Here is a 10,911-nt window from a genome sequence, read left to right as displayed (position 1 = left end):
TCCACGAAATACAGATGTAACTCTGTGAGTGGAAGTCACACATCACAGAGCAATTTCTCAGAAAGCTTCTTTCCATATTTCATCTGAGGATATTTCCTTTCTCACCATAGCCCTCTATGGGCTTCCAAATATCCCTTTGCCAATTCCACAAGAACTGTCGTAGCGAAAGGCTTCTTGAGGGGAAAGCTGTAACTCTTTGAGATGATTTCACAGAACACAAAGAAGTTTCTCAGAAAGCTTCTTTCTCTTTGTTATCGGAGGATATTTCCTTTGGCCCTATAGTCTTCAAAGGGATCCGAAATATCTGTTCTCAGATTCCACTGAAATAAGGCTAGCAAAGAGATCCACGAAATACAGATGTAACTCTGTGAGTGGATGTCACACATCACAGAGCAGTTTCTCAGAAAGCTTCTTTCCAAATTACATCTGAGGATATTACCTTTTTCACCATAGCCCTCTAAGGGTTTCCAAATATCCCTTTGCCAATTCCACAAGAACTGTCTTAGCGAAAGGCTTCTTGAGGGGAAAGCTGTAACTCTGTGAGATGATTTCACAGAACACAAAGAAGTTTCTCAGAAAGCTTCTTTCTCTTTGTTATCGGAGGATATTTCCTTTGGCCCTATAGTATTCAAAGGGATCCGAAATATCTGTTCTCAGATTCCACAGAAATAAGGCTAGCAAAGAGATCCACGAAATACAGATGTAACTCGGTGAGTGGAAGTCACACATCACAGAGCAGTTTCTCAGAAAGCTTCTTTCCAGATTTCATCTGAGGATATTTCCTTTTTCACCATAGCCGTCTATGGGCTTCCAAATATCCCTTTGCCAATTCCACAAGAACTGTCTTAGCGAAATGCTTCTTGAAGGGAAAGCTGTAACTCTGTGAGATGATATCACAGAACACAAAGAAGTTTCTCAGAAAGCTTCTTTCTCTTTGTTATCGGAGGATATTTCCTTTGGCCCTATAGTCTTCAAAGGGAGCCGAAATATCTGTTCTCAGATTCCACAGAAATAAGGCTAGCAAAGAGATCCACGAAATACAGATGTAACTCTGTGAGATGAATTAACAGAACACTAAGGAGTTTCTCAGAAAGCTTCTTTCCAGATTTCATCTGAGGATATTTCCTTTTTCACCATAGCCCTCTATGGGCCTCGAAATATCCCTTTGCCAATTCCACAAGAACTGTCTTAGCGAAAGGCTTCTTGAGGGGAAAGCTGTAACTCTGTGAGATGATTTCACAGAACACAAAGAAGTTTCTCAGAAAGCTTCTTTCTCTTTGTTATCGGAGGATATTTCCTTTGGCCCTATAGTCTTCAAAGGGATCCGAAATATCTGTTCTCAGATTCCACAGAAATAAGGCTAGCAAAGAGATCCACGAAATACAGATGTAACTCTGTGAGATGAATTAACAGAACACTAAGCAGTTTCTCAGAAAGCTTCTTTCCAGATTTCATCTGAGGATATTTCCTTTTTCACCATAGCCCTCTATGGGCTTCCAAATATCACTTTGCCAATTCCACAAGAACTGTCTTAGCGAAAGGCTTCTTGAAGGGAAAGCTGTAACTCTGTGAGATGATTTCACAGAACACAAAGAAGTTTCTCAGAAAGCTTCTTTCTCTTTGTTATCGGAGGATATTTCCTTTGGCCCTATAGTCTTCAAAGGGATCCGAAATATCTGTTCTCAGATTCCACAGAAATAAGGCTAGCAAAGAGATCCACGAAATACAGATGTAACTCTGTGAGATGAATTAACAGAACACTAAGCAGTTTCTCAGAAAGCTTCTTTCCAGATTTCATCTGAGGATATTTCCTTTTTCACCATAGTCCTGTATGGGCTCCCAAATATCCCTTTGCCAATTCCTCAAGAACTGTCTTAGCGAAAGGCTTCTTGAGTGGAAAGCTGTAACTCTGTGAGATGATTTCACAGAACACAAAGAAGTTTCTCAGAAAGCTTCTTTCTCTTTGTTATCGGAGGATATTTCCTTTGGCCCTTTAGTCTTCAAAGGGATCCGAAATATCTGTTCTCAGATTCCACAGAAATAAGGCTAGCAAAGAGATCCACGAAATACAGATGTAACTCTGTGAGTGGAAGTAACACATCACAGAGCAGTTTCTCAGAAAGCTTCTTTCCAGATTTCATCTGAGGATATTTCCTTTTTCACCATAGCCCTCTAAGGGCTTCCAAATATCCCTTTGCCATTCCACAAGAACTGTCTTAGCGAAAGGCTTCTTGAAGGGAAAGCTGTAACTCTGTGAGATGATTTCACAGAACACAAAGAAGTTTCTCAGAAAGCTTCTTTCTCTTTGTTATCGGAGGATATTTCCTTTGACCCTATAGTCTTCAAAGGGATCCGAAATATCTGTTCTCAGATTCCACAGAATTAAGGCTAGCAAAGAGATCCACGAAATACAGATGTAACTCTGTGAGGTGAATTAACAGAACACTAAGCAGTTTCTCAGAAAGCTTCTTTCCAGATTTCATATGAGGATATTTCCTTTTTCACCATAGCCCTCTATGGGCTTCCAAATATCACTTTGCCAATTCCACAAGAACTGTCTTAGGGAAAGGCTTCTTGAAGGGAAAGCTGTAACTCTGGGAGATGATTTCACAGAACACAAAGAAGTTTCTCAGACAGCTTCTTTCTCTTTGTTATCGGAGGATATTTCCTTTGGCCCTATAGTCTTCAAAGGGATCCGAAATATCTGTTCTCAGATTCCACAGAAATAAGGCAAGCAAAGAGATCCACGAAATACAGATGTAACTCTGTGAGATGAATTAACAGAACACTAAGCAGTCTCTCAGAAAGCTTCTTTCCAGATTTCATCTGAGGATATTTCCTTTTTCACCATAGGCCTCTATGGGCTCCCAAATATCCCTTTGCCAATTCCACAACAACTGTCTTAGCGAAAGGCTTCTTGAAGGGAAAGCTGTAACTCTGTGAGATGATTTCACAGAACACAAAGAAGTTTCTCAGAAAGCTTCTTTCTCTTTGTTATCGGAGGATATTTCCTTTACCCTATAGTCTTCAAAGGGATCCGAAATATCTGTTCTCAGATTCCACAGAAATAAGGCTAGCAAAGAGATCCACGAAATACAGATGTAACTCTGTGAGGTGAATTAACAGAACACTAAGCAGTTTCTCAGAAAGCTTCTTTCCAGATTTCATCTGAGGGTATTTCCTTTTTCACCATAGCCCTCTATGGGCTTCCAAATATCACTTTGCCAATTCCACAAGAACTGTCTTAGGGAAAGGCTTCTTGAAGGGAAAGCTGTAACTCTGTGAGATGATTTCACAGAACACAAAGAAGTTTCTCAGACAGCTTCTTTCTCTTTGTTATCGGAGGATATTTCCTTTGGCCCTATAGTCTTCAAAGGGATCCGAAATATCTGTTCTCAGATTCCACAGAAATAAGGCTAGCAAAGAGATCCACGAAATACAGATGTAACTCTGTGAGATGAATGAACAGAACACTAAGCAGTCTCTCAGAAAGCTTCTTCCCAGATTTCATCTGAGGATATTTCCTTTTTCACCATAGTCCTGTATGGGCTCCCAAATATCCCTTTGCCAATTCCACAAGAACTGTCTTAGCGAAAGGCTTCTTGAAGGGAAAGCTGTAACTCTGTAAGATGATTTCACAGAACACAAAGAAGTTTCTCAGAAAGCTTCTTTCTCTTTGTTAACGGAGGATATTTCCTTTGGCCCTATAGTCTTCAAAGCGATCCGAAATATCTGTTCTCAGATTCCACTGAAATAAGGCTAGCAAAGAGATCCACGAAATACAGATGTAACTCTGTGAGTGGAAGTCACACATCACAGAGCAGTTTCTCAGAAAGCTTCTTTCCAGATTTCATCTGAGGATATTACCTTTTTCACCATAGCCCTCTATGGGTTTCCAAATATCCTTTTGCCAATTCCAAAAGAACTGTCTTAGCGAAAGGCTTCTTGAGTGGAAAGCTGTAACTCTGTGAGATGATTTCATAGAACACAAAGAAGTTTCTCAGAAAGCTTCTTTCTCTTTGTTATCGGAGGATATTTCCTGGCCCTATAGTCTTCAAAGGGATCCGAAATATCTGTTCTCAGATTCCTCAGAAATAGGGCTAGCAAAGAGATCCACGAAATACAGATGTAACTCTGTGAGATGAATTAACAGAACACTAAGCAGTTTCTCAGAAAGCTTCTTTCCAGATTTCATCTGAGGATATTTCCTTTTTCACCATCGCCCTCTATGGGCTTCCAAATATCACTTTGCCAATTCCACAAGAACTGTCTTAGCGAAAGGCTTCTTGAGGGGAAAGCTGTAACTCTGCGAGATGATTTCACAGAACACAAAGAAGTTTCTCAGAAAGCTTCTTTCTCTTTGTTATCGGAAGATATTTCCTTTGGCCCTATAGTCTTCAAAGGGATCCGAAATATCTGTTCTCAGATTCCACAGAAATAAGGCTAGCAAAGAGATCCACGAAATACAGATGTAACTCTGTGAGATGAATTTACAGAACACTAAGCAGTTTCTCAGAAAGCTTCTTTCCAGATTTCATCTGAGGATATTTCCTTTTTCACCATAGGCCTGTATGGGCTCCCAAATATCCCTTTGCCAATTCCACAAGAACTGTCTTAGCGAAAGGCTTCTTGAGGGGAAAGCTGTAACTCTGCGAGATGATTTCACAGAACACAAAGAAGTTTCTCAGAAAGCTTCTTTCTCTTTGTTATCGGAAGATATTTCCTTTGGCCCTATAGTCTTCAAAGGGATCCGAAATATCTGTTCTCAGATTCCACAGAAATAAGGCTAGCAAAGAGATCCACGAAATACAGATGTAACTCTGTGAGATGAATTTACAGAACACTAAGCAGTTTCTCAGAAAGCTTCTTTCCAGATTTCATCTGAGGATATTTCCTTTTTCACCATAGGCCTGTATGGGCTTCCAAATATCCCTTTGCCAATTCCACAAGAACTGTCTTAGCGAAAGGCTTCTTGAGGGGAAAACTGTAACTCTGTGAGATGATTTCACAGAACACAAAGAAGTTTCTCAGAAAGCTTCTTTCTCTTTGTTATCGGAGGATATTTCCTTTGGCCCTATAGTCTTCAAAGGGATCCAAAATATCAGTTCTCAGATTCCACAGAAATAAGGCTAGCAAAGAGATCCACGAAATACAGATGTAACTCTGTGAGTGGAAGTCACACATCACAGAGCAGTTTCTCAGAAAGCTTCTTTCCAGATTTCATCTGAGGATATTTCCTTTTTCACCATAGCCCTCTATTGGCTTCCAAATATCACTTTGCCAATTCCACAAGAACTGTCTTAGGGAAAGGATTCTTGAAGGGAAAGCTGTAACTCTGTGAGATGATTTCACAGAACACAAAGAAGTTTCTCAGAAAGCTTCTTTCTCTTTGTTATCGGAGGATATTTCCTTTGGCCCTATAGTCTTCAAAGGGATCCGAAATATCTGTTCTCAGATTCCACAGAAATAAGGCTAGCAAAGAGATCCACGAAATACAGATGTAACTCTGTGAGATGAATTAACAGAACACTAAGCAGTTTCTCAGAAAGCTTCTTTCCAGATTTCATCTGAGGATATTTCTTTTTCACCATAGCCCTCTATGGGCTTCCAAATATCACTTTGCCAATTCCACAAGAACTGTCTTAGCGAAAAGCTTCTTGAAGGGAAAGCTCTAACTCTGAGAGATGATTTCACAGAACACAAAGAAGTTTCTCAGAAAGCTTCTTTCTCTTTTTTATCCAAGGATATTTCCTTTGGCCCTATAGTCTTCAAAGGGATCCGAAATATCTGTTCTCAGATTCCACAGAAATAAGGCTAGCAAAGAGATCCACGAAATACAGATGTAACTCTGTGAGTGGAAGTCACACATCACAGAGCAATTTCTCAGAAAGCTTCTTTCCATATTTCATCTGAGGATATTTCCTTTCTCACCATAGCCCTCTATGGGCTTCCAAATATCCCTTTGCCAATTCCACAAGAACTGTCGTAGCGAAAGGCTTCTTGAGGGGAAAGCTGTAACTCTTTGAGATGATTTCACAGAACACAAAGAAGTTTCTCAGAAAGCTTCTTTCTCTTTGTTATCGGAGGATATTTCCTTTGGCCCTATAGTCTTCAAAGGGATCCGAAATATCTGTTCTCAGATTCCACTGAAATAAGGCTAGCAAAGAGATCCACGAAATACAGATGTAACTCTGTGAGTGGAAGTCACACATCACAGAGCAGTTTCTCAGAAAGCTTCTTTCCAAATTACATCTGAGGATATTACCTTTTTCACCATAGCCCTCTAAGGGTTTCCAAATATCCCTTTGCCAATTCCACAAGAACTGTCTTAGCGAAAGGCTTCTTGAGGGGAAAGCTGTAACTCTGTGAGATGATTTCACAGAACACAAAGAAGTTTCTCAGAAAGCTTCTTTCTCTTTGTTATCGGAGGATATTTCCTTTGGCCCTATAGTATTCAAAGGGATCCGAAATATCTGTTCTCAGATTCCACAGAAATAAGGCTAGCAAAGAGATCCACGAAATACAGATGTAACTCGGTGAGTGGAAGTAACACATCACAGAGCATTTTCTCAGAAAGCTTCTTTCCAGATTACATCTGAGGATGTTTCCTTTTTCACCATAGGCCTGTATGGGCTCCCAAATATCCCTTTCCCAATTCCACAACAACTGTCTTAGCGAAAGGCTTCTTGAAGGGAAAGCTGTAACTCTGTGAGATGATTTCACAGAACACAAAGAAGTTTCTCAGAAAGCTTCTTTCTCTTTGTTATCGGAGGATATTTCCTTTGGCCCTATAGTCTTCAAAGGGATCCGAAATATCTGTTCTCAGATTCCACAGAAATAAGGGTAGCAAAGAGATCCACGAAATACAGATGTAACTCTGTGAGATGAATTAACAGAACACTAAGCAGTTTCTCACAAAGCTTCTTTCCAGATTTCATCTGAGGATATTTCCTTTTTCACCATAGGCCTGTATGGGCTCCCAAATATCCCTTTGCCAATTCCACAAGAACTGTCTTAGCGAAAGGCTTCTTGAGGGGAAAGCTGTAACTCTGTGAGATGATTTCACAGAACACAAAGAGGTTTCTCAGAAAGCTTCTTTCTCTTTGTTATCGGAGGATATTTCCTTTGGCCCTATAGTCTTCAAAGGGATCCGAAATATCTGTCTCAGATTCCACAGAAATAAGGCTAGCAAAGACATCCACGAAATACTGATGTAACTCTGTGAGTGGAAGTCACACATAACAGAGCAGTTTCTCAGAAAGCTTCTTTCCAGATTTCATATGAGGATATTTCCTTTTTCACCATAGTCCTGTATGGGCTCCCAAATATCACTTTGCCAATTCCACAAGAACTGTCTTAGCGAAAGGCTTCTTGAGGGCAAAGCTGTAACTCTGTGAGATGATTTCACAGAACACAAAGAAGTTTCTCAGAAAGCTTCTTTCTCTTTGTTATCGGAGGATATTTCCTTTGGCCCTATAGTCTTCAAAGGGATCCAAAATATCTGTTCTCAGATTCCACAGAAATAAGGCTAGCAAAGAGATCCACGAAATACAGATGTAACTCTGTGAGTGGAAGTCACACATCACACAGCAGTTTCTCAGAAAGCTTCTTTCCAGATTTCATCTGAGGATATTTCCTTTTTCACCATAGCCGTCTATGGGCTTCCAAATATCCCTTTGCCAATTCCACAAGAACTGTCTTAGCGAAATGCTTCTTGAAGGGAAAGCTATAACTCTGTGAGATGATTTCACAGAACACAAAGAAGTTTCTCAGAAAGCTTCTTTCTCTTTGTTATCGGAGGATATTTCCTTTGGCCCTATAGTCTTCAAAGGGATCCGAAATATCTGTTCTCAGATTCCACAGAAATAAGGCTAGCAAAGAGATCCACGAAATACAGATGTAACTCTGTGAGTGGAAGTAACACATCACAGAGCATTTTCTCAGAAAGCTTCTTTACAGATTACATCGGAGGATATTTCCTTTTTCACCATAGGCCTGTAAGGGATCCCAAATATCCCTTTGCCAATTCCACAAGAACTGTCTTAGCGAAAGGCTTCTTGAAGGGAAAGCTGTAACTCTGTGAGATGATTTCACAGAACACAAAGAAGTTTCTCAGAAAGCTTCTTTCTCTTTGTTATCGGAGGATATTTCCTTTGGCCCTATAGTCTTCAAAGGGATCCGAAATATCTGTTCTCAGATTCCACAGAAATAAGGCTAGCAAAGAGATCCACGAAATACAGATGTAACTCTGTGAGATGAATTAACAGAACACTAAGCAGTTTCTCAGAAAGCTTCTTTCCAGATTTCATCTGAGGATATTTCCTTTTTCACCATAGCCCTCTATGGGCTTCCAAATATCACTTTGCCAATTCCACAAGAACTGTCTTAGCGAAAGGCTTCTTGAAGGGAAAGCTGTAACTCTGTGAGATGATTTCACAGAACACAAAGAAGTTTCTCAGAAAGCTTCTTTCTCTTTGTTATCGGAGGATATTTCCTTTGGCCCTATAGTCTTCAAAGGGATCCGAAATATCTGTTCTCAGATTCCACAGAAATAAGGCTAGCAAAGAGATCCACGAAATACAGATGTAACTCTGTGAGATGAATTAACAGAACACTAAGCAGTTTCTCAGAAAGCTTCTTTCCAGATTTCATCTGAGGATATTTCCTTTTTCACCATAGTCCTCTATGGGCTCCCAAATATCCCTTTGCCAATTCCTCAAGAACTGTCTTAGCGAAAGGCTTCTTGAGTGGAAAGCTGTAACTCTGTGAGATGATTTCACAGAACACAAAGAAGTTTCTCAGAAAGCTTCTTTCTCTTTGTTATCGGAGGATATTTCCTTTGGCCCTTTAGTCTTCAAAGGGATCCGAAATATCTGTTCTCAGATTCCACAGAAATAAGGCTAGCAAAGAGATCCACGAAATACAGATGTAACTCTGTGAGTGGAAGTAACACATCACAGAGCAGTTTCTCAGAAAGCTTCTTTCCAGATTTCATCTGAGGATATTTCCTTTTTCACCATAGCCCTCTAAGGGCTTCCAAATATCCCTTTGCCATTCCACAAGAACTGTCTTAGCGAAAGGCTTCTTGAAGGGAAAGCTGTAATTCTGTGAGATGATTTCACAGAACACAAAGAAGTTTCTCAGAAAGCTTCTTTGTCTTTGTTATCGGAGGATATTTCCTTTGACCCTAGAGTCTTCAAAGGGATCCGAAATATCTGTTCTCAGATTCCACAGAATTAAGGCTAGCAAAGAGATCCACGAAATACAGATGTAACTCTGTGCGGTGAATTAACAGAACACTAAGCAGTTTCTCAGAAAGCTTCTTTCCAGATTTCATATGAGGATATTTCCTTTTTCACCATAGCCCTCTATGGCTTCCAAATATCACTTTGCCAATTCCACAAGAACTGTCTTAGGGAAAGGCTTCTTGAAGGGAAAGCTGTAACTCTGGGAGATGATTTCACAGAACACAAAGAAGTTTCTCAGACAGCTTCTTTCTCTTTGTTATCGGAGGATATTTCCTTTGGCCCTATAGTCTTCAAAGGGATCCGAAATATCTGTTCTCAGATTCCACAGAAATAAGGCAAGCAAAGAGATCCACGAAATACAGATGTAACTCTGTGAGATGAATTAACAGAACACTAAGCAGTCTCTCAGAAAGCTTCTTTCCAGATTTCATCTGAGGATATTTCCTTTTTCACCATAGCCCTCTATGGGTTTCCAAATATCCTTTTGCCAATTCCACAAGAACTGTCTTAGCGAAAGGCTTCTTGAGTGGAAAGCTGTAACTCTGTGAGATGATTTCATAGAACACAAAGAAGTTTCTCAGAAAGCTTCTTTCTCTTTGTTATCGGAGGATATTTCCTTTGGCCCTATAGTCTTCAAAGGGATCCGAAATATCTGTTCTCAGATTCCTCAGAAATAGGGCTAGCAAAGAGATCCACGAAATACAGATGTAACTCTGTGAGATGAATTAACAGAACACTAAGCAGTTTCTCAGAAAGCTTCTTTCCAGATTTCATCTGAGGATATTTCCTTTTTCACCATAGTCCTGTATGGGCTCCCAAATATCACTTTGCCAATTCCACAAGAACTGTCTTAGCGAAAGGCTTCTTCAGGGGAAAGCTGTAACTCTGTGAGATGATTTCACAGAACACAAAGAAGTTTCTCAGAAAGCTTCTTTCTCTTTGTTATCGGAGGATATTTCCTTTGGCCCTATAGTCTTCAAAGGGATCCAAAATATCTGTTCTCAGATTCCACAGAAATAAGGCTAGCAAAGGGATCCACGAAATACCGTTGTAACTCTGTGAGTGGAAGTCACACATCACAGAGAAGTTTCTCAGAAAGCTTCTTTCCAAATTTCATCTGAGGATATTTCCTTTTTCACCATCGCCCTCTATGGGCTTCCACATATCACTTTGCCAATTCCACAAGAACTGTCTTAGCGAAAGGCTTCTTGAGGGGAAAGCTGTAACTCTGCGAGATGATTTCACAGAACACAAAGAAGTTTCTCAGAAAGCTTCTTTCTCTTTGTTATCGGAAGATATTTCCTTTGGCCCTATAGTCTTCAAAGGGATCCGAAATATCTGTTCTCAGATTCCACAGAAATAAGGCTAGCAAAGAGATCCACGAAATACAGATGTAACTCTGTGAGATGAATTTACAGAACACTAAGCAGTTTCTCAGAAAGCTTCTTTCCAGATTTCATCTGAGGATATTTCCTTTTTCACCATAGGCCTGTATGGGCTCCCAAATATCCCTTTGCCAATTCCACAAGAACTGTCTTAGCAAAAGGCTTCTTGAGGGGAAAGCTGTAACTCTGTGAGATGATTTCACAGAACACAAAGAAGTTTCTCAGAAAGCTTCTTTCTCTTTGTTATCGGAGGATATTTCCTTTGGCCCTATAGTCTT

The sequence above is a fragment of the Macaca fascicularis genome, chromosome 17, assembly GCF_037993035.2.
Source record: "Macaca fascicularis isolate 582-1 chromosome 17, T2T-MFA8v1.1".
Taxonomy (NCBI): Eukaryota; Metazoa; Chordata; class Mammalia; order Primates; family Cercopithecidae; genus Macaca; species Macaca fascicularis.
This window is presented reverse-complemented; position numbering follows the sequence as displayed.